Source organism: Drosophila willistoni, unplaced genomic scaffold (genome assembly GCF_018902025.1).
Source record: "Drosophila willistoni isolate 14030-0811.24 unplaced genomic scaffold, UCI_dwil_1.1 Seg169, whole genome shotgun sequence".
NCBI lineage: Eukaryota > Metazoa > Arthropoda > Insecta > Diptera > Drosophilidae > Drosophila > Drosophila willistoni.
This window is the reverse complement of record NW_025814128.1, coordinates 2,846,908-2,871,480: the sequence shown is the minus strand read 5'-3', so window position 1 is coordinate 2,871,480 and position 24,573 is coordinate 2,846,908.

The window sequence follows — 24,573 nt, the reverse complement described above, 5'->3', positions numbered from 1 at the left end:
TGAACGGATTCAGGTCTAGTCTGGTGCGACTCATATTGAGGTGATCAAATGCAAGATCCATACTCTAAAGTAGGACGGACAAGCGAAGTAAAAAGAACTTTAGTTGTATAGGGGTCGTCAAATTCTTTTGACCATCTTTTAATGAAAATCCAGAACAGTCATGGATTTTGCGACCGTGCTAGAAATATGGGTGTTAAAATTTAACTTATGGTCCATAAGTACGCCCAAATCATTCATATTATTTAGACGTTCTGAAGGACTATTGTTTAGAAAATAAATGACCAGTTGAGGTGAGTTTCGAAGAAAAGTCATTACCTTACATTTGGAAGTGTTAAGATTTAATAGATTAAACTGGCACCAGGATTGAAAGTTTCTAAGATCAGTTTGTAGCCGACTAAATGAAACTGTATCTTTATATGTAAGACAAAACTTGACATCGTCAATACTGACGATATATACACATATGCACACACGAATGAACAAATATTCTCGAACCCAAAAAAGAAAAAGGGGTGGAAACCCAATGTCGCTCAGTTTAGAAAGTAATAAAGTATGATTAACAGAATCAAAGGCTTTGCTAAAGTCAGTGTGTATGACATCAGTTTGTTTAGCATTTTTGAACCCCTTGATAATTATAGAGATAAATTCTAAAAGGTTAGTGGTTGTAGATCTACGTTTCACAAACCCATGTTGGGATGGCAAAATATTAGAGCTGCAAAAATGTTGCAGTTGCGAAGTTATAATTTTCTGAAAAGCTTTCGCGATAGCGGACATACCCCTATAGTTAGAGGCTTCGGACTTTTTGGCATTTTTATGCAGAGAAATGATATACGACTCCTTCCTAAAAGATGGAAAAGAGAAAGGTTTATTTAATTTAAAATGGGTTTACATAATGCGTTTGCACAGAACCTGAGTACACATCCAGGTAGACCATCTGGCCCCGGAGAATAAACAGGTTTAAGTAGTTTAAGTTCATTAAGAGGAGAACTTTCATAAATCACTGGATGAAAAATACAATTAGCCTTTTTTAAATGATAAGGATACGGAAAAAACATATCGGCAATTGCCTGATCGGTGCTAGCTTTTTGATTTTGAAAGTTCAAAAAAGATGGGTGCACAAGGTCTTACGTTTACAATTAAAAAATTATAAAATTGAAACTTGCAATTGGCTCGAGGTCAATCCTCCAAAAGAAAATTATTTCAAATATGACACGAAAAGGTGAGCAGGTTGTCTGTATAGCTATTTCAAGAACCACCAAGTTCTATCATCAGCAGACTTTGCTAAAAAACTCCAGAATTGCAATAGCCATACCACGTCTTTAACGCTAAAACTAGTTCGGAACTGCAACTAAATGAAGAGAAAAAAGCTGGCAAAGCCTACAATACCGAAGACCACCTTTTTGAGCATACCCTTAGGCGCTTTAAAAAATTAGTGTAAGAGCTTCGCCCTTAACAAACTAATATCACGACCCAATATTTCTTACACGTTATATTGTACCATGTAAAAAAGGGTTTTGGTAGTTTGTTAGAAATAAATAAAATTAATTAGTCTGCCAAATTTGATTGCGATTGCCAAAATTCCAATTAACTCTATACATTTACTGATCAAGAATATTTATACATTATATATTGTCGGATATGTTTCCTTCTATGCGTTGCACATTTCTAATGAAAATGAATATACCCTTTTTGTAAGGGTATAAAAATCAGAGTTCAAAGTTCCACTCTAAACCTCTCGGAGACAAGACGTGTTACTTCTGCGTTTACCTAGGTGCCGAAATAGGAATCAAAGAAATCCCATCAGCTAACAAACAAACATCAAACAAGTGCACAAAACAAAATATAAAACACACAAAAAATACAAAAACAACAAACACACTTCGTAGTGCAGGGCGCGAGCCCCAAAACAGCAACAATGGACAAACCGCCTGATATACACAGACTTACAACAACTCCAATTTACAGTAAATATACAAACCTAGACAACCCAAAATATATCGTGATTAACAGAAAAGACAACGTTTCATTTGAAAAAGTATCACTCTTCTTATTAAAAAATCAATAGACTACACATCGGAGGCGAAGTAGAAAGTTTGCAAAAAAACCCGAGCCGGTTTTTTATTAGTTAAAACAAAAAACTACACACAAGCAATAAAACTACTTAAACTGAAAAATATGGCAGATATAGAAGTGACAGCCTGTGAGCACAAATCCCTTAACCATTCTAAAGAAGTTATATACAGCAACGAGTTACGCAACATCGATGAAACAGAAATACTAAACGAATTAAAATCACAAAACATAACCGAAGTGCGCAAAATACTAAAAAAAACAGAAACAAACACTTGTAGAAACCTGACTCATAACAATCACGTTCGCATCGCATACTGTGCCAGAGTCTATAAATATCGGATACGAGAAAGTAAGAGTCCGCCCCTATATCCCAATGCCTCTGAGTTGCAGAAAATGCCTCCGTTTTGGCCACCCTACAACTAGATGCATTAACCCTGAGGAAATCTGCAAAAACTGCTCCAAAAAAACTCACACCGCGGAAAACGAAACCTGTACCAATGATAAAAGTTGCATTAATTGCATTAATAATCCAGAAGTCGACTACAAGCACAGCCCACTAGATCGAAAATGCCCAGCATTTCTTAAACAACAGGAACGTGTAGCGATTAAAACAACAGAGAAAGTCGATCACAAAACAGCGTTAACCATATACTACACCCGACACACTCAACAACTAAGAGACAGCTATGCTTCAACAATAACCAACCTAACACCAAAACAAAACAGCAACACAATTACACCAAATGGATCTACAACTACATTAAATCGTACAACAACTACACAACCCCCAAGACCACCAACGACTAACAACAAAACATCTCATGACCTGCCATCAGCCTACACAGACAACAATACAACACTACCAAAATGCACACCAGCAAACCGCAGTTTTGAAGCTATGGATCTAAATGTCCCCGTCAGCACCAAAAATCTAGCCTGCGAACAATCTGAAGAGCTCAACTATGTATCTTTCCAAAAGACAAAAGCAACACCCTAGCAACTAACCTTAAGCCCTCGAAACACAACATATAAAAAACAATGAAGTAAGTAAGTCGTCTCGCCGACTTGGGTATATCATACACAACGTGAAACAAATATTTAAAATTTCGAAAACCAAGTGTACATGTGTCTATTAAATTGTTTTAACATGCCTCATACCATATGATATCTCGCTCACTCTACAAACACACGAGCACTCTAGCGCCGCCACCAGCCAACGGCCAATTCTGACCTTATAGATCGCGTAGCAAAATACGTTCATTCGTATATTTTGCATGTTTCTAGTCCGATTTCAATAAAATTTGGTAGTTTGATAGAAATAGATATTAGTTTAGATTTATTAGTCTACCAAATTTGATCGCGATGGTCAAAAAATTGTAAGAGCCAATCGGTTTTTTATAAATAATGAAGGCGGAAAAGGGCGTGGCAACATAGTAACATATATATATATTCTGCGCGCATACTAAGCCAGTATACATACTAAATTTGGTGACTTTAGCTTTGTTAGTTTTCGAGAAAATCAGTTTTGTTTTATTTGCGAGGGCGGAAATGGGCGTGGCAAAATTTTTGAGAAGTCAGTATCTGCGCGTCTATTAAGCTAGCTTACTTACCAAATTTAATGTCGGTAGCTGTCATAGTTTTTAAGAAAATCATTTTTTGTAAATTCCGGGCGCGGAAGGGGGCGTGGCTAAAAGTTGGAACAATTATTTTCTGCGCGCTAACTAAACGAGTATATAAACCAAATTTGATGTTTCTATCTGTTATACTTTTTAAGAAAAACAGTTTTAAGTAATTTCTGGGGGCGTAAGGGGGCGTGGCCAAAATTCCAATTAACTCTATATATTTACATACCACACGAGTCTACATACCAAATTTGGTGGCTCTAGCTCTTATAGTCTCCGAGATCTGCGTGTTCATACAGACGGACGGACGGACGGACGGATGGACGGTGGACGGATGATCAAGAATATATATACTTTGTGGGGTCGGAGATGCTTCCTTCTGCCTGTTACATACATTTTGGCGACTTTAATATACCATTTCACCCCATTGGGTGTATGGTATAAAAACCCTAAATAAGAAGAAGCACGAAAGTAATAGCGATAGCGACAACATTTAGTACTAACAAAAACCAGTCTTATACGCTGTAGTTACCACAAACACGGTAACAACCTTTCATATTTCAGAAAAAAAAGAGCAACACCCACCTAAATGACCATTAAAATCGTCCATTGGAACATAAACGGATATCTTAACAACTACAGCGAACTCCAAATATTAAAACCTAAACACACACCACACATCATATCCTTACAAGAAACCCATCAAATAAATAGCCACCACACACCCATACCTACCAACTACCAATTGTTAACAAAAAACACCGCTCGCTCCTATGGAGGCGTAGCATTACTAATCCACAAGTCCCTACAAACACAAGAAATAGTTCTCATCGATGACTTTGACGCAATTTGCGTAGAATACACATCTAAACAAAAATTTAGAGTTATATCTGCATACATTGCACCAAATCAAAGATTTTCTTTAAATAACCTCCAAGCCGCTTTAGAAACTTTACTCACACCTACGTAAGTCACTGGTGACTTTAACAGCTGGCATAAAAACTTAGGCTCAAACGCCAACAATGCTAGGGGAAAACTTATAGAAAATTTATAGCCCAATCAAACTACATCCTACTAAACGACGGATCACCAACACACCTCAGCACCCACAACACACTAACAAACATCGACCTAACCTTTAGCAGCCCTACACTGAAAATTGACAGCTCATGGCAAACAGAAGACGATCTTTATGGAAGCGACCACTTCCCAATAATAATATCCCTTTTCACCTCTACGACAACAAACACAGAATACTCCACAGCCAAACCTAAATTTATCATGGACAAAGCAAACTAGACACAATTCTCTAAATTCACAGAAGAATACTCCTCAAAGATACCAACAAGCACAAACATAAACAAAGAAGCTGCCACAATGCACAAAATAATTATATCAAGCGCACACAAAACGATTCCCCAAACACACCCTATAATTCGAAGGTGGAATAAGGAGTTACAAACACTAAAAAATGAAAAAAGGAGAAAATGGCACAGACTAAAAAGAGAAATTACAACAGAAAACATCTTGCAGTTAAAAAGAGCTAATGCTCTTTTTAGACTAACTCTGAAAAAAGCAAAAACAAATTGCACTAAACAATTTACCAAACAAATAGCCCCGACACACCACCTAAAAAAATTTCGAACAATATTAGAAGATTTTGCGGGCTTAACCCCCAAAAGCATATCCATTGCATTCTCAAACCTAACACAGACATATACTCCACCAACAAGCAAGAAATTGCAGAACTTTTTGGCAAACACCTATCAGAAGCAGCGTCCGATCTTAACTTCACAACCAAATTCACAGACTCAAAACAAAGATCACTTAACAACATACACAATCACACCTAAGCCCCCCAAAAAAGAGCATTAGAAAGAGAAAAGCCAATAACCCTCATCGAATTTAGAGCAGCACTTAACAAGCTAAAAGGCAACACACCTGGGTTGGACAGAATAAACTACACAATGATAAAAAATCTCGACAAAAAAACAATAAAAAGAATCATAGACCTGCAGAACGCTATACTAAACAACTTCATTCCCCAAGCCTACAAGAACAGCATAACTGTTCCAATACCAAAACCCAATTCAGATAAAACTTCACTAGACTCCTACCGTCCAATATCACTTAACCCATGCCTATCAAAAATCCTGGACAAAATAATAGCAAAGCGACTGTGGTGGTTTGTCTCTAATAACAAACTTATCCACAACAGTCAAACTGGTTTTAAAAAGAGGAAATCTGCTGTAGATAGTCTACTTCTAGTAGAACATCTACTAGCCAGAAGCATCTCCACAAAAAACCATTCATCCATTATTTCCCTTGACTTCACTAGAGCTTTCGACAGAATAGGAATCCACGCAATCCTCGACCAACTAACAGAATGGAAAACTGGGAAAAAATTCTAAACTATGTCAAAAACTTTATGATCAACCGTAAAACAACAGTACGCATACGCACAGCCTTCTCCACTTTTCACCCCATCCCCAACGGCATCCCCCAGGGATCAACGCTTTCTGTAGTTCTATTTGTCATAGCCTATAACAAACTTACAGTTATTCCTAACCAACATCCAAACATCAGCCTAAGTGCATACACGGACGACTTCAACCTTATACTAAAACTAAAAAACAGGAAAAATTTAAATAGTAACCTAATCCCCATTCTTAGCACAATAACAAACTGGGGCGATTACTCAGGCGCTATGCTCTCCAACACTAAATGCAAACACATGCATGTTTGCAGAAAACAAAACTGCAACTGCACCCTAACTACAGGACAAATACAAATTAAGAACGAGACAGCAATAAAAATACTTGGCCTGTATTTCAACAACAAATAGAGATGGAAAACTCACGTAGAAAATCTCACACGCAACCTCAAACAAGCAACTAACATAATAAAATGCCTATAAAGCCAAAAATTTAACTGCAGCACATCCACCTTGCTAGACATAGCCAAAGCAATCCTTATCCCCAAAGCACACTACGGACTCCCCAGAATTGCTCTTGGAGCATTCAGACAACCGCCACTCAAAACATCCTCTACGAAGCACGCGTTGCCACATTAGAGGATAGAAGAGAATTCATGACTGCCAACCCTATACCCTTGCAACTTTTTGGGTAACTCTCTCTTTACCTATAGCCATCAAAGCGGAATTAAAATTAATATACCCTTTTTGCAAGGGTATAAAAAGTAGAACTGAATTTTAACTACAACAAAGTTAGAAGCACTCATATTGCGCTTATTAAGGTGCTATCTAGACCTCAAGGACTATAAAAGATAGAGTCATTAAATTTTGTATATAGGTTTATGTAGTACGTGCTTTTCTCAAAAACTATACCAGCTACAGCTATCAAATTTGGTATGTATACTCGCTTAATACTGTAGCAGGAAAAACGGTCACACTTGCTCTCTTGCTACTTTTGGATGTCAGTATTTTAATTGACTCTCTGAGAGAGGTAAGTTTAGCGCGTCTGTCGTGTGAGTCAGTCGTTGCTGAGCGACTAAAGCGATTAAATCTAAAGCAACTAAAACCCGAATCTCCTAAATATTCTGACATCGGTTAATTCATCTGCCGCCCAATACAATACAATACAATACGCACCCAGATAATTGTTCTCCAAAAGTTTTGCCACGGTCACTTATGTCACCGGCGTACCGGTCAGTATTTAAATAAAACTCATTTTGTCAAAGACTTACAAAACTAAAGCCACAGAATTTGGTATGAAGACTTCTTTATAATATGAGCAGAGATTCTTATTATTTTAAACTTTTGCCACGACCACTTCTACCTTACAATTTTATAAAATTCGATTGCAACCCGCAATTTTCATATCCTCTTATTTTAGTATCAATAATATTGTAACAAGAAAACGTCTGGTTTTTGGTATCGACGGATTCAGAATGAATCGTCTCTCTTTATTTAATAATGGACTTAGCCTAAAGTACATAGTAAGGTTTGGAGTACTGTTGCTCAAAGTAGCGGCAGAACGGGACTATATATTGCCATATGTATTTGTATATATGCATATATATGTAAAAATGGTACATACTCAAGAAGTGCTTACGCTAGCGTTCTCACGCTGTGGCCAGTCCGCATAAGTGGAGGATCCTATTACTGCGCTTATGTATATTTGTTATTGGATAGCTGGTGGCTTCATCTTCATTTGTTACGCAGTCAATAGATTTGAATGAATGCATTGTTCCAATGATCTTATTTTGAATTATGTAGTTCAGGTCATCTACATCTTTATTCTTAGCTGCTAAAATTGCTCGCTCACTCAACCATTCATTATTTTTGTAGTTAGAAATAATATTTGGAAATACATTGTTAATAAGTTCGTCTTTTGATGAGACAAAATTACAGAAATTATTTGGATATGATATTAATCCGCTCGATTCATTGACAGGTACTTGACCATTACCGATAGTCAGCAATTGCTTCGAGCAATCTTTAGCAGATGTATCATTAGGCAATGTAACTCTCAGGTTTGTTGCCAGCTGCAGTTTCTTCACATAGCGATTTGACGATTTGAGGCAAGCGTTTATTTCATCGGCAGCCGTAGATCTTGGAATTACTGGCGGAAATCGCCAGACAGTAAAATCATTGCTCCTCCAAAACATCTCGAGTCATTGAGTTAATCTTTTAATGTTCGGTTAAGTGCTTCTAATGCAAGCTTATGAGCCATTGTGCATTCGTCCCAGATGATGATCTTGGAATTACTGGCGGAAATCGCCAGACAGTAAAATCATTGCTCCTCCAAAACATCTCGAGTCATTGAGTAAATCTTTGAATGTTCGGTTAAGTGCTTCTAATGCACGTTTATGCGCCATTGTGCATTCGTCCCAGATGATGATTTTCGGTGAATGCTGAATGAGCCGTACGGCATCCTTCTATTCCAGAAGAAGCAAGTGCAACCGCTGGATCTCGCCCGAACAGTTGCTAAAACTAATGACATAAGGAATGTCTTGCCAGTTCCATCAGGGGCATCTAGGAAATATAAACCACCATTTTCATCAGCGATTGCCTTCATTAAAGTATCATAAACTTCCTTTTGTTGGTAATTCAACAGGGGCAATTTCACTTTACCATTAAGGCAGCATAATCCAGGCGTTTCTCCGGAAAACTTTAATGCACCACAATACTCGCAAACAGCGTCCATTTGCCCAATGCAAACGCTAGGATGCAAGCTGTAATCATTGCTGCAATCGTATCGAAACGCTGCTCGATTCAAATCAACTAAATATCTTGTTCTGCGTCGCAAATTATCTATTCGTTGCCTTCTGTTGTTCGCTCGACGATTCTGCATTACCAACCGAGCTCTTTCACGGGCTGCTTCACTTTGCTCTCGTGATTGAGAAGCACGAATTAATGCTCTTCTTCGTTCAATACTAACGCGGCGCTCTTCTCGTATAATTTCTCCTTGTTCATCGGATAATTGACTCGCGATGTACTGTATCCTAATTGCATTACGGCTCCGCCGCGAAAAATTAGATCTAGGACGTGGCATAATGATTAGATTGCTAACGGGTTTCGTTTGATAATATGCACAAAACACTATATTCGACTTTCTATTATGTTACTACACAAAACACAATATTCAAATTTTTCCTTTAGTTTTCACATTGTATATTACAGAGCACTAAAATGACATTAAAACAACAGTTGACTTTATTTAAATTGACTGTTAGAAAACGTTTGTATAGGAAAAAGAAATTAGCTGTTTTAAGGGGTTTTCCGGCAATTATTTATTGTTTTTAAGATGTATTCTACTATTCGGGGGCAAACAAATCCAAAGGGATCAATAACCATGAAGATTGGTTTAGCAGATCTCGAGTTATAAGTGTTTGAACTAACACGACTTTCTTTTATATATATAGATTAATTAAAAATTTTTTTCTTTTTTAGATTGATTTTTATTCTAAAAATATTCTTTTGCTTTACCTATTGTTACATATATATTCTTATGGCGCGACTGTTAGGGGTTGCCGTTGGTGGGATCCAGCTTATGGATTGATTTATGTTGATTAGGATGAGATACGATTAGGTATCTGAATCACCGTCCTTGTGGATCAGCAATATATTAGAGATGATAAATTGTGTTTCGGCAAAGTGACGGAGTTATGCTTCTTTATTGTTAAAGGGTTATACAAAAACTGAATATATCGAAGGAAATAAAAGAGAACTAAACCTAAGTACATAAATTGGAATATGAATCTAAAGCTAAATACATAAGTGGGAATATGAATCTAAAGCTAAATACATAAGAAGTAAATATGTAAGGCGTATGGTCATGCTATGAGCTCTTGGTCAGACGCTGTGTCAGCGTATTTATGCTTTTGAGGAATTCGTCACATCGACGTCGCAGCTGCACAGATTCTTCTAAGACTTAGTGCAGGGGCAGTTCGCTAGATTGTTTGTTAACTTACATACATATTATTTGGAGCGCTTGCATCAAAGGGCTTGGTCAGCGTTCACACGCTGGACTGGCCCTAACTCATGTTACGCCTGTGCATTGTTGCTTATGTGAATATATGTATGTGCATATATAAATGTACTTACATATATGAACATACTTAGTTGTGTATTTATGTGAATATATTTATGTGCCCACATTAATGTATACACATATATGTACATATTCAAGTGCACACCTTTGTTTAATTGCGTACATATTTAATTGTTTATGCTTGCAACAATATGTTACAAATTGAGCTCTTTGTATTGATTGATTTATGGTATGGATATACTACACTGGTAGTAAATACAATCGTATGTCCGAAAAGATTTATTAAAGAATAAAACAGTTGAAGCTATGTGAGTGCAACAAATTTTTAATTTGGTTTGGTAATGGTGATGCGGTCAAAGCCTTGTGTTCAATCGAAAAACTATTCGTAATTGACGGTCAAGAATTCAAATCGGTATTTCTAGTAATCGATGCACAATTTCTTGATGAAGACTTGTTGTTAGGCGAAGAATTTTGTAAAGTTCCGGAAGTAATAATAAATCGTGACGGGATAATTGTAAGAAAATGTGACAGTATTGAGCTTGAAAGATTTGTATATGCATCAAATGTTAACGAGATTGATTTAAAAATCTTAAATTTAAATAAATTTAAGAATGAAGTACGCAAACTGATAAGCAATTATAAACCCGTAAACGCAAAGTCGACAAACGTGAAAATGCGTATCGTAGTTAATAATGATACCCCAAGCAAGTCGCGTCCGCGTAGAATCGGTTATAACGAACGTTCCGTAGTAGACCAACAAGTTAATGAATGGTTAAAAGAAGGTATAGTCGAGCACTCTGAGTCAGAGTACAGCATCCCCGTAGCCCTGGTAAAAAAACGAGATGGATCTCCAAGACTATGTATCAACTATATCTATATTAACAAGGTAATATTACGAGACCATTTTCCTTTACCCTTAATCGAAGACCAACTGGACAGATTGGTAAGTGCAAAGATATTCAGCACTATTGACTTGAAAAATGAATTCTTCCATGTTGATGTCGAGGAGGAAAGCCGAAAATATACATCGTTTGTAACTCACAACGGGCAATACCAGTTTCTGAACGTACCATTTGGACTAGCGTATTCTCCTTGTGTTTTTCAAAGGCACATCAATGCTATATTTCGAGAGCTGACTCGTAAAAATATCGCGATTCCATATGTAGATTATTCCAGTAAAGATGAAGACGAAGCTATATCAAAATTCAGTTTTTTAAAGAAAAGAGTTGATTTTTAGGGCACGAAAGACCAAAAGATATGTATTTCTGGAGAGAAAACTAAAGCTGTAACTAAATTTCCCCAGCCCACAAACCAGAAGCAATTTTAAAACCTTTAGAATTGGTTGGATACTTTAGAAAATATATTAAAAATCTACTAAAACAAAATGCTGAATTCCACTTTAGGGATCTCGAAATCGAATCGTTCAACATGTTGAAAACATTGATCACAGAGAAGCCCGTATTAAAAATCATTTATTTTAACCATTAGACTGAGCTCCACACCGATGCTTCGATTGACGGAATACTTTTACAAGTTTTACCCGAAGATGGACAACTACACCGTGTATATTATATGAGCAGGATCACAACAGACGCACAGATAAAGTGTACAAGCTACGAACTGGAGATACTAGCCGTTATTGCAGCACTCAACAAATTTCGAGCCTACCTACTTGGTACCCGCTTCAAACTCGTAATCGTCTGCAATGCTTTCACCAAAACAATGGAAAAACTAGACAAGAGTGGCCCGATGGATTCTAATGCTATAAGAATTCGACTTTGAGGTGGAGCATCGAGAAGGTACTCGTATTCAGCATGGCGACGCCTTAAGCTGAAATCCAGTAATCAATCAGCAAACTAAAGTATCTTTAAGGACAAGACGAAAAGATAAAACACATTATCGATATTCTCTCTGAAAAAGCATCACACAATGATTACTTCATGAAGGCCGGTCTTTTATGTAAGCTGGTGGACGAAGTCGAACTAATAGTTGTACCTATATCATTTCATCGTGATCATATCAAAGAAGCTCATAAGAGAGGACATTATTCTATCAGAAAGACGAAAGACATAATTGCGAAAGAATACCATATACTGAAACTTGAGTCCAAGGTTGAACGACATATAAGATGCTGCATTCTGTGTATTAAGTCAAACCGCAAACAAGGGAAAAAGGAAAGAATTTTACATCTATTGCCTAAGAAAGAAGAACCACTGCAATTTTTTGGGTTTGGTTGAATCTAATGACAAGAGATACAAACACATCCCTAGCTGTAATAGATGGATTCACCAGACACTGCTGGTTATATGCGACTAAGACGACATCGGCCCAAGAAGTTATATTGAGATTGCAAACACAAACTCTAACATTTGGAAACCCAGACCAGATTATTACAGATAGGGGATCATCTTTCACATCAGAAGACTTTAGAGAGTATTGCCGTTCAGACAATATACTTCATCATGCTGTTACTAGAGCAGACTGCCTAGACCAAATGTGCAAGTAGAGAGACTTAATGCTATTATTATATCTGTTTTATCCAAGATTTCTGTTGATGACCCGAGCAAATGGTACAAGTTTGTTGGATAATGATGATGACTACTCCGAAGATAATGATAATGATGATTTCAACGATGATAATGAGAATGACGATTACGAAGATGATGACGACGAGGCTGAAAATCAAGAATAACTACCATGAAGGCGATGAGCCACGAATTTAATGATGACACCGCTAACGACGATACAGACGACTTCAACACTAGATTGATGAAGACGACGAAAATGAAGATGACTTCAAAGCCGATGATAACGGCTTTGAAGACGACGAAGACGCATTTGGGGCAAATGCAATTAAGGATGGCCGATTTGCAAGGATGGAATGGTAATGCTGTAAGGCCAAACCTTCTCCCAAAGCAGCTGAACGAAAGAGAGACGAAGTGGCAAGGCAGAGTTGAAAGCGAGGAGTCTAGAGAAAACGACAAACGACGTGTGTGTATATTAATCAATACATAATTTGTCATTAAATAAATAATATACTTAATTAAAATTCAAATTCTTGTGGGCACAAATCCCACATATATGTAAGGTACGATGTAGAGTTACAGAGGCTTAACAGCAGCAAGCGGACAGATGATCACGAACAGCAGAGTTAAACAGCTGAACAACAGAGAGTACAGCAGACAGCAGAAGAGAAGAGCACGAGAGAGAGACAGTTGAAGTGGCAGAGTCGACGAAGCAGCAGTGAGAGAAAAAGCAAGTGAACCGAAGCAGGAGATTAAGACTTGAATAATTGTAACTTTTCAAAACTACCTTAAAATCAATTAATCAATAAACTTAGTTGAGTAAGCCCACTCAACTCACATTTGGGGGCTCGTTCTAATTTGGAAAGTGCAAGTTATTTGGAGTTGTCCGGAGGTGTCTCAAATTTGGCCAGAGGAGTCCCAAAAATTTTGCCGCGAATTTGCTGAGTGACCCTGCGGAGAGGGACGGCACTACAAACACAGCGCTCTGGAGAGAGGGAGACAACAGAACTACCAATAAATTTTTGCCGCGAATTTGCTGAGTGACGCTGATGAGAGGGACGGAAGTACAAACAAAGCGTTCTAGAATACAAATAGTGACAGTGAGGCAACCATACTACACAAGATCGAAAGCAAAGGTAGTTCAGAGAATGGCAGACGAAGCGGGTGGCGTGTTGAAGCTGGATGAAGTTGCATCTGGAGGCGAAGTTAGTGCTACTGGAATTCAGGCCATGGCTGATAACACCAAAATTCTGCAGGAACTGGTGCAGTTGCTCGCTTTGAAAGTGGGATCAGACGATCAGAATAGAAACAGTGGTACAATCGCAGCGGAAAGCTTTGAAAAAATCATCCCTGAGTTTGATGGCGAAACGATTCCGGTAAAACATTGGTTTCGGAATTTCGAATTAAATACTGAGGCATATGGCCTAAATATAAAGCATATGTATGTACAAGCACGTGCCAAAATGACCAAAACGGCAAAGCTGTTTTTGGAGGCCATACAGGTGTGCCAATATTCGGAGCTACGGATGATGCTGGAGAATGAATTTGGTCAACGAAGCAAATGCAGCGCCGAGGTTCACGCAAATCTACGGGATCGGAAAAAGCTCAATCAGGAGTCATTTCACGAGTATCTTCTTCAGGTGAGAAAGCTGGCAGCGGGTGGTGACGTTGATGTGCAGTTCGTAATCCGCTATATTGTCGACGACTTGCAGTTGAAAAGCGACTTTAAATATACTCTCTATGGTTGCAAATCCTTTCAAGAGCTTCAGCAGCAGTATGCTGTGTATGAGCGCGTTGCCGAAAGATCGGCGAGACCTTTTTTGGCCAACGAGACGAATCAGAAGAGATCGCCTCATTTCCCAAATAAGCAGAAGCACTGCTTTAATTGTGGATCCGTTGAGCATTTTCGTAAAGATTGCGATGCTGCAACGAAATGCTTTCGGTGCAATAAAGAGGGACATGTGGCGAAAAATTGTCCTGGCTCAGCTGCAGACATTCATGTTGTTCGTGATGCTACACATGTGAAGAGGATAGCTGTCAATGGAGTCGATGTGGAGTGCTTGGTGGATATGGGAGCCGATGTATCCCTGGTGACCAAGTCGGTATTCAACAATATTCCAGGCGTCATGATGAAGAAATGGACTTCGAGGCTGCGAGGTCTGGGAAACAATATGACACGCCCAGTTGGATGCTTTGAAGCAGAGGTTATCGTTGATCAAGAGACGACTTCGCACAAATTTGTTGTTATTGCGGATAGAGACATTCAATACGACGCGCTGCTCGGATTTGATTTCATATCTAAATTCGATCTTTCATCATCGGCAGGGGGATACAAGTTTTCTTTCCCGCAGGGGGAGAAATAACTCTTTTTCGCCAGTCTCCAAGCCGATTGGCAATTGCTGAAGAAATCGATGTAGAAAAGCAGATCGATGAATGGTTAGCAGCCGGAATCATACGTCGGTCTTCATCGAGCTACGCTAGTCGCCTGGTACTAGTAAACAAGAAGGATGGTACGCAGCGTATCTGCGTTGATTTTCGTAAGCTGAACCTAATGGTCTTAAAGGACTGTTTTCCTGTTCCGGTGATCGATGATGTGCTGGATAAATTGCAGAACGCCAAGTTGTTTACGATCATGGATTTGAAGAACGGCTTCTTCCATGTCCCCATTGAAGAGGAAAGTAAAAAGTACACTGCTTTTATCACGAAAACGGGTCTGTACGAATTTAACAGAGCCCCGTTCGGATTCCGCAATTCGCCAGCCGTTTTTATTCGCTATGTAAATCATATATTTCAAGAGTTGGTAAACAATGATGTTCTCGATTTATATATGGACGACATAATTATTCACGCTGAGACTCCACAAGAGTACTTTGACAAAATGTCACGCGTTTTGGAGAAGGCTGGATCATTTGGATTGAAAATTAATTGGCGGAAATGTGACTTTATGCAGACTAAGATATACTTCTTGGGTCACAACATAGAAAATGGAATTGTGTGGCCTGGACAAGAAAAAAAACAGCCGTGCAAAAAACCCTTCATGCTGTGTATCAATCTTATTGGATTCCCCATCTCGAACAAAAGGTTCGGCAGATTGTGAATATCTGTGTGAAATGTATAATTTTTAACAAAAAACTGTGCAAGAAAGAGGGTTTCCTAAATTATGTTGATAAAGGTGACCAACCACTTCATACGATGGTTGATGCTTTTACAAAGTTTATTTGGCTGTTTCCGACCAAACCTACAAGCTGCGAGGAAGCGCAAAAAAAATTAGATATATGGTCACAAATCTTCGGAAATCCTGTGCGTATAGTTTCCGACAGAGGCTCAGCATTTACGACCAACTTGTTTGCGGACAGGTGGAGAGAGTAAATCGAACAATTTAGTCGGTTATTGCAAAGATTTCCGAAAGCGATCCAACCAAGTGGTTTAAGTTTAACAGCAGAACAACAGAGAGTACAGCAGACAGACAGTGGCAGAGTCGACGAAGCAGCAGTGAGAGAAAAAGCAAGTGAACCGAAGCAGGAGATTAAGACTTGAATAATTGTAACTTTTCAAAACTACTTTAAATTAAATTAATCAATAAACTTAGTTGAGTAAGCCCACTCAACTCACATATATACATATATGTATATATATTTGTGTATATTTTTTTTTTTTTATTGCTGATTGCATGTATGTGTTTTTTTTTTGCCTATGTTTGCCTTTTCTTTTCTTGCTCTTGCTCGTATCTTTTTATTGGCCGTTTAGCATCTTTTCTTGTTGGCGATTACTGAGTTTCGTTTCATTAATGGTGGCGGATTAGAGCATCTTTTCCATGTTTCTTATTCCCCCGTTATTTATTTCTTTTTTTGAACGTTACGCATTTTTTCTTAGCTTGTTACTCATAACCTATAATCCATATTACTATTACCCTCCTCTGCCCCCTTTGTTGTAACAATTCCTCTACTGCCTCGGCCTCGTTCCCCACCACTCCTCCGGCTCCACTAGCTCGTACCGCTCGTGCCAATGTGGCACTCGGCATGACATTTGCCGTGCCAGCCCTGGCCTTCTATCCCCGACATGTCCCATGGGTGCCGATTGCCCTTTAATATCTCGAACCTTTTCATTTGACATATACACTTGCGAGTTTCTTCCCTTTTCCTTTGCCTCTCAGTGTTTCCAACATATGCTTGCTTATGAAGCTACTCGTGGCTCCTGAATCAATGGTTGCCTTCGCTTGTATTCCTGCTACCTCGATAATTGTGGACAATTGATCATCCTCCTCTATTAGTTGTCCTATTAGTGGTGAGGAACTTTTTGGCTTGGTCCCTGCTCGCCCCGCATAGTCTAGTTCTTTGTGAATTGTTTTCGTGTTCTTCTGCTAATTGCATCAGCTCGTCTAGGTTTCTAACCCTAGATCTGGTGTGCAAATTTCTAAAATAATCTCCAATTGCTCGAACTCTGGGATCTTGAAAGGTCTCATCATTGTTTACATGTCCACCATATAGTCCTTGAAGTACTCGTATCTACTTTGCTTGTGTGCTTTGACCTGATTAGCCAGTTTGTTGCAGAGTCCTTTCGGCAGAAAGTATTTCTTGAAACATTCAACGAAATGTTTACGACGTACCATTTGACGGCCTGTCTTTCAGTAGCTCTGGCATTGCTCTTGGGATCATGTCGAGCTCGATGCCTTCTATAAATTCTAGAAGTCTAGAATTGACATCGAATCTGAAAATCCACTCTCTTACTTGTTTCGCCACCTTAGCACCGTTTTTTGGGTTCTATTATATCTCTTTTACTCTCGGTGAATAGGGATTCCAGGGAGAAGGAATATAATATATTTTTATAGGAATATATTTTCTTTAGTGCATTTGACTTTGTGAAGGCGCTTCAGATGAACACAATGTTTATTCTTAAACATACTGCGAGGCGCCGCCAAATACGACGTATCGGACATTATTTTTATTGTAAGTTATTGATTTAAGCGGCCTTTAAATTGTTAGAAAACCATGCGTTGCCTCCGCTCGCCTCTCCTTAAACTCGTTCGGACTCCGCTCTCCTCACCTCTCCTTTCTGCTCCGGCGGCCACCTGGCACCATCCTTTTCGTCTCTGCAACTATGTTGTTGCTCTGCTGCTAACCTGCTGCCTCTTTGCCACGGTTTCATTGCTCTGCTGCTGATCTTTGTTGCCTAATTGCAACAATATACAACGTTTGCAACGACATTGATGTATATATACACTACTTATTTTTGTTATACAACACCAATACACTCCGGCCGCCGAAATTACTACAATTGCTCCACTAGCCAAACTGCCTTTGAAATCGGATAAAACTCTCCCGCCGCCGAATTAGAGTTACAAGTGTTTTTCCACAACCTGTGTTGCTGATTGTAACTTTAGTCATATGCTAGGTTAGTTGTTTGTGACAAGAGTAGTGTTGTATTGTATTTTCTTTTGTGCATCTGATTTGGTGATTTGCTAACGCGGCAGTATATATTTTCTGGAACACTTCAGACTCCTTTAAAACGTCCTTGCATGCCTTTGATGTGCTACCTTCTGCTTTCGTTTTCAGACTTTTTGTGAATCTTGCCTCCATTCTGTTTTTCTCGTCCTTCCAATCTGGATCAGCCTCGTTGTTGTCCACCCAATCGCCTAGCTGCTTCCTCATTTCCTTCCCTGTGCCTGTCATCTCGACCCCGATCCTTTGGCCCGTTTGTACTAGATCCTCCTTCCTCACGTCGTAAATGCATTTTTTCCCATTTTGACTTTTATTTACTGTTGTATTTGACAGATTTGACCAGTATAGCACCATGGGCGCCAGTTGTAATGATCCTTTCGAGTCCTTTGGGATATTATCAATATCCCTAAGGGCTGGGTTCGACACAACAAAATTTATTTTGTGCCCCGTGAATTTTATGCTCTTGTTTATTGTGATTTCTTTGCGTTTGGCTTGGTATAACTAGTTTTCTGAGGAAGTCTCGCTGAGTGTATATTGCAGGTCCTTCGTTGCTCGTAATGTGTCTCTGCCTTGCTTCTTCTTCTCCTTTTGGTTGTAGTGACAGGCTCTTTATTGCGAGGCTCGAACTTGCAATTCCTTTTTTTTTTGTGTATAGCTCTTGAAGGTCGATTGGCCCTTAGATAAATCCTGTGACCATTCGATTGCGTTCTAGGCTGAATCTGAGTTTCTCGGGATATTACTTTCACCTCAGCACCTTTGTCGCTTGTTTAAAATGGTTCTGCGTGCTCACTGATCACAAGGATACAATCCAGTGATGTTGCTTTTTTCTCAGCGTTTTCTCCAGTGATGTTGCTTTTTTCTCAATAAAAATAAAAAAATTTTTTCTCAATTAATAGGGTTTCTCGTAAGGCCTTAGGAAACTTGTGCTTCGCTCGTTGACTTTATCACGACTTAAAGATCCTCCTTGACTTATGCTGCCTTTATACAGGCAAATCCTATGGCCTTAAAAATAGATTGGGGTAATACCGCTATGGAGCTGGTTTTTTCCAGTCTTCCAATCAGGAGCTTGAATTTGTTTGCGTTTAAATTTATTTAAATTCTTTTTCTGCCTATATTACTTGTTCGTATATTCCACCACAGTCCGACTTGGCAGTATACACTCACCATTTGGAAGCTATCCAACTTATTTCCTCATATCTCTCTGACAAAGACTTGCTCGTTGTTCTGGGAGATTTTAATTTACCAGAGATTGCCTGGACCCTCTCATCTGATTCTTTATTGCCTTACTTGTCACATTGATTCATAGATGGTGTGCTTGAGTTGTCCCTAACTCAAATAAATCCTGTCCGGAATAGTCGTAACAGATCACTAGATCTGGTATTTGTGTTGGATTCTTTCAACTGCGATGTTTCCAGGACTGATCCCTTGGATATTCCTGAAGACAACTTTCATCCAACTCTGGATGTAATGTTGACCTTCCTTTTGGGGTTATTCCTCGACATAATAACTCGATGCCTCCAACCCGATGTTTTCGCAAGACAAACTTTACTAAACTTAAAAAACTTTTGTTAACTAACGATTGGTCATATTTTTATACCTGCACGGAAATGGACTCTGCCATTTCTGTCTTCTATAAAACTCTGGAGTCGTTCTTCGATGTTTGTCTTCCACTTGTGACCCAAGAATGGTCCGATAGACCTCCATGTTTCTCTTGTGAGTTATGAAACTTGAAGAACGTAAAATCAAGATGCTATAAAAGATTTAAAAAATCCGGTAAAGCATCCGATTTTTCCCTTTATTTAGTTGCTCGATCAAATTTTATGGCGCTGAATTCACAATGCTATAAAGGGATTATCCTCAGTGATGTAAACATAGGTTTTCTCGCGATCCTAAGAAATTTTATAAATTTGTCAATGTAAAACGTAAGACATCAGTGCACCCGTCTTACCATCTTTCGAAAGCACTAATGCCGACACTCATCAGGCAATTGCCGATATGTTTGCTGATTTTTTCAAAACATCTTATTCCTCTTCGATTTAGCCTTATCACTTGCAAACGTCTAACTGCATTTTAGACCCTGTATGTGATGAAAGTTCGGTTCTTAGCGTGCTCAGTTCCGTGAACCCAGTATATGCACCTGGCCCTGATAAAATACCAGGCTGCGTATTAAGGTTTGGGCAGAGGCCCTATGTAAGCCAATACTTAAGTTGTTTACACTGTCCGTCACATCTTCCGCCTTCCCGCCTATCTGGAAGGAATCATATATTGTTCCTCTTCATTAAATGAAAAAAAAGTCCGAAGTTCCATTTATAGGAGTATTTCTAAATAGTCTGCCGTTTCCGAAATATTTGAGAAAATAATAACAGCCCAATTGCAGCATTTTTGTAGCTCAATTATTTCGTCATCCCAACATGGGTTTAAAAAACGTAGATCGACAACTACTAACCTATTAGAATTCACATCTCACTTGATCAAAGGAGTCAAGACTGCCATGCAAACTTACGTCATTTACACTGACTTCAGCAATGCCTGCGACTCTGTTAATCATACTCTGCTTTTATATAAGTTAAAAGCACTTGACATCGCCAGCCTTTTGCTTGATTGGATTCAATATCTTTCTAAGCGTACACAAAAGGTCCTCTTTAGGTCTTCATTTTTTAAGACCATCCAAGTGACCTCTGGAGTACCTCATGGAAGTCATTTTGGTCCATTGCTATTCACTCTTTTTATAAATTATCTTCCATTGGTAGTGTCATATCCTCGTGTGCTTATGTACGCGGATGATGTCAAGCTTTATTTCAGTTTTAAAGACATCGTCTTCTTGCCTGCTTCAATCCGATCTTAATGATCTTCAGAGTTGGTGTGAATCCAACCTATTAAACCTCAACGGCTCTAAATGTAAAGGTATGTTTTTCTATAGATGCACTCCATACTTAGCAACTTATTATCTTAACGACACTGCCTTAGAGTGGTTAGATATTATCAATGACTTAGGTGTTCCTATGGACCATAAGTTAACTTTTAATCCTCATCTTTCTGCTACAGTTAGTAAAGCTATGAATGTTCTTGGGTTTGTGAAACGATGGTCAAAAGAGTTTGACGATCCGTACACAACCAAAATTCTGTATACTTCATTAATCCGTCCTATCTTAGAGTACGGATCTTGCAAATGGTATCTTAATATGAGAAGTAAAATTGAATCTGTTCAAAAGCAATTTCTGCTTTTTGCTCCTCGCGGTCTAAATTGGGATCGCAATGTCTAATTGCCATCATACTCCACTAAGGCTTCTTTTAATCAATCTTCCTTCTTTAATTAATCGTAAAGTAATACTTGGTGCTATCTTTATTCACAAACTTTTAATAGGTGAAATAGACTTTCATGAGCTATTGAACCAGTTAAACCTATCTGTACCCCGCAGACCTACTAGAAATTTTATTCCTCTATCCTTAAAACACTGTAGTTCTAACTATTCTTTGCATAAACCTTTTCGAGTTCTATGTTCTGATTACTATCTTCTGTATCCCGTAATCAGATCAGAAGCCACTCTTTCTCTTGTGAAAACCTCTTTTTTAGCACACTTAGCTCGTAATTTGTAGTGAATCATATTTTTAATTGTTTGTCCGTTTTATTTGTATTTGTCCACGCGATCGTGCCGCCCGATATACGGCTGCGCCCACGGGCGGTCGGGCGGGAGATGGACAGCTCTCTGCTTGGGCTCGCGCGAAACAGGCTATGTGCTGGTGTCGTATAGGCCACTTGTACGTACTTCGCATTGTAAGCGTCGACGTCCAGACAATAATTGCTCCCACAACCTGCCCAACGCTGCTCTCGTGTCTTTATATATATACGTCCATCTACCATGTGTTGACGCGTCCTAGGGGTCCTGCCATCTGCTCAAGCTATGCCTTCTAGAGTTCATTTTGTCGACACGCTTCGGGGCATCCCTTCTGGTTGCCTTGGCAACGGTAACTTTCGACCTCCATGGCCGATTCCCAGGTCTGGGCTGCGTACAGCATTTGCGATTTGACCACTCATCAGCAGCAGTCTGCGTTCCTGCTTGGGCCCTCTTGTTTTGAGCATAATGCTGGCGAGTGATTTCCCAGACTCTAGCTCTAGCTTTTAGCTGCTGATTAGCACCGCTTGAGTTTTGTGTATCGCCCGGAATAGCCCCACTAAGCGCAGCCAGGTCGTGACAGATGGGATGCCTGCATTTGCCGTTAACTCGACATCCATCAGTTCCTTGTCCAACCCTACAACCGCGACATCGTCCGCGTAGCCGACTAGCTGACATTTTTCGGGCTTGTCTATTCCACAAGAGGGGACCCAATACTGAGCCCTGAGGCACTCCTGCAGACACCTGACGCTGAACGGATCCAGTCGACAAAGCGTACACCAGCTTTCTCCCCGAAAAGAAGCTCCATATAACCTCCTACAGGTACGATGGGACCCAAAAGCTTTTTATTGTTTGAACATTTAATATATTTGTTGAATCTATTCTCAAATTAGAGCCTTATAACAAGTCTGAGATGATTTTCTTAGTCTAGTACTTAAGATAAATCCTGGGAATACTGCAGGCGGCCCTAATCACTCATTATTGGGTTGGTCTGTTATTTCTTTTAAGACGAGTTCTATTATTAGTTTGCGCAAGAGACCTGGCAAGAACAATTGAATGTGCATCCAGTTTTACAGAATACTTTAGTTATTGACTACCTATTTCAGATCAGCGAGCATTCATGATCTAATGAAAGCTAATCACGTTCAGTTTCAGTTGTGATTTTTTTGCTTCGATGTGCTTGCGCCAAGTTATTCTTCTGTCTAGGTGGATGCCAAGGTAAGTGACATCCACGGCTTGAGGAACTGGTACGTTGCTTAGCATTAGAGCTGGACAGTTTCTTCTTTTAAGCGTAAATGTTAAATGTTTGCATTTCTTCTCGTTGACCCGGATACGCCAGGTTGCTAGCCATTCCTCTACCACCTTGTGGTGTTCCTCTAATTTTGCAGAGGCTTGTATTAGGCATTTGGACCCGCTGAGAATTGCCGTGTCATCGGTACACCAGCTTTGACTTCAAAATCAGACGAGACGGAGCCATTACATCTTACAGCGAATTTCCTATTGTAAAGGTAAGATTCCATTTGTAGGTGTGCTGTGGCAGTTTTTGCCGGATTTTGAACATCAGACCCTCCAGCCAAACTCTATCGAAAGCCTAGGCAACGTCGAGAAAGACAGCCGCACAGTATTCTTTTAGTTCGAATGCTGTTCGTATTTCGGATGTTATGCGATTGACTTGTTCAATTGTCACATGTTTTTCGTGGAAGCCGAACTGGTGTGAAGGGGTTGTGAGCTCCGGTGCCAGAAATAAGTTAGTCGGATATACAGGACCTTTTCCTGGGCAACTTGGCGTTGACGGCTTGTGGCAGGTCAATACTTCTCAATCGGTGCAGTCGGTGATACAGTTATCGATATTGATGGAGAAGCACATTGCTCTTTACACGGTAAATTTGCTGTTGGTTGCTGAGTGTCTTGCACTTACGATGTTATTGCTTACGGTAGCATTCAGTGGGGTAGGAGACACCACCGAAAAGTACGCGATGTTGCGTTGAACCGAAAGTCGAAGCTCACGTTGTTGTTGTACAATTAGTTCTTGTAGCTGTTGCTGGTGGGGATCGAGAGAGCTTGGGCACCTTTCCCACGAACTCCATGAGACAGATTGGTCTATACGATGACACCGCGTCTGCTGGTTTCTCTGGCTTGGGAAGTAGCACCAGCTTTTTCATCTTCCATTGAGATGGGAATACTCACTCCTTCACGCACTCCTTTCCGGACTAGTTGCCATTGCCAACCGAAGCGCAGGCTGCTCTGAGAATTATTATTTTATTTCTGTTGGTCTCACCATCCATATCCAGCACGTCAATCCTGGTAAGGTTTGGCCGACCTTTTCGGCACACAGATGGATTCAGTTCCAGCAGCAGGTCTCATTTCGCAGTCCGTCTTACCGTGCGAACACTGTCGCCTACAGCAATGTGCTTCTCGTCGTGGCTCCTAGTGACAAACTTTAGCATTTCGCTGTACGACATGGTTCCTTTCCTTTGAACCAAAATGGCGGGTGAACGCTTCTTCGGTAGCGCCTGTTTCACTGGTCTCGCCGCCACCGTTTGCTTAGCGAGTTGCTTAGCGGGTTCTGCTTGCTGGCTTACGCGTGGCAAAAAATGTTCTTGCTCGAGTTTCCGAAAAGTTGGCGACTGCTCTTTTGGCTCTCTGTTTTTTGTCCTCTGGTGACTAAGCGTCAGCGCTTTGGTGCCCTTGAGGCATTGTACTTCTGTTGTTGCACAGTGCGTGCTTCTCTGATCGCGTTTGTAATGGGTTGATGATACCTCGCTCTTGCCCCTAGTCCGATGCAA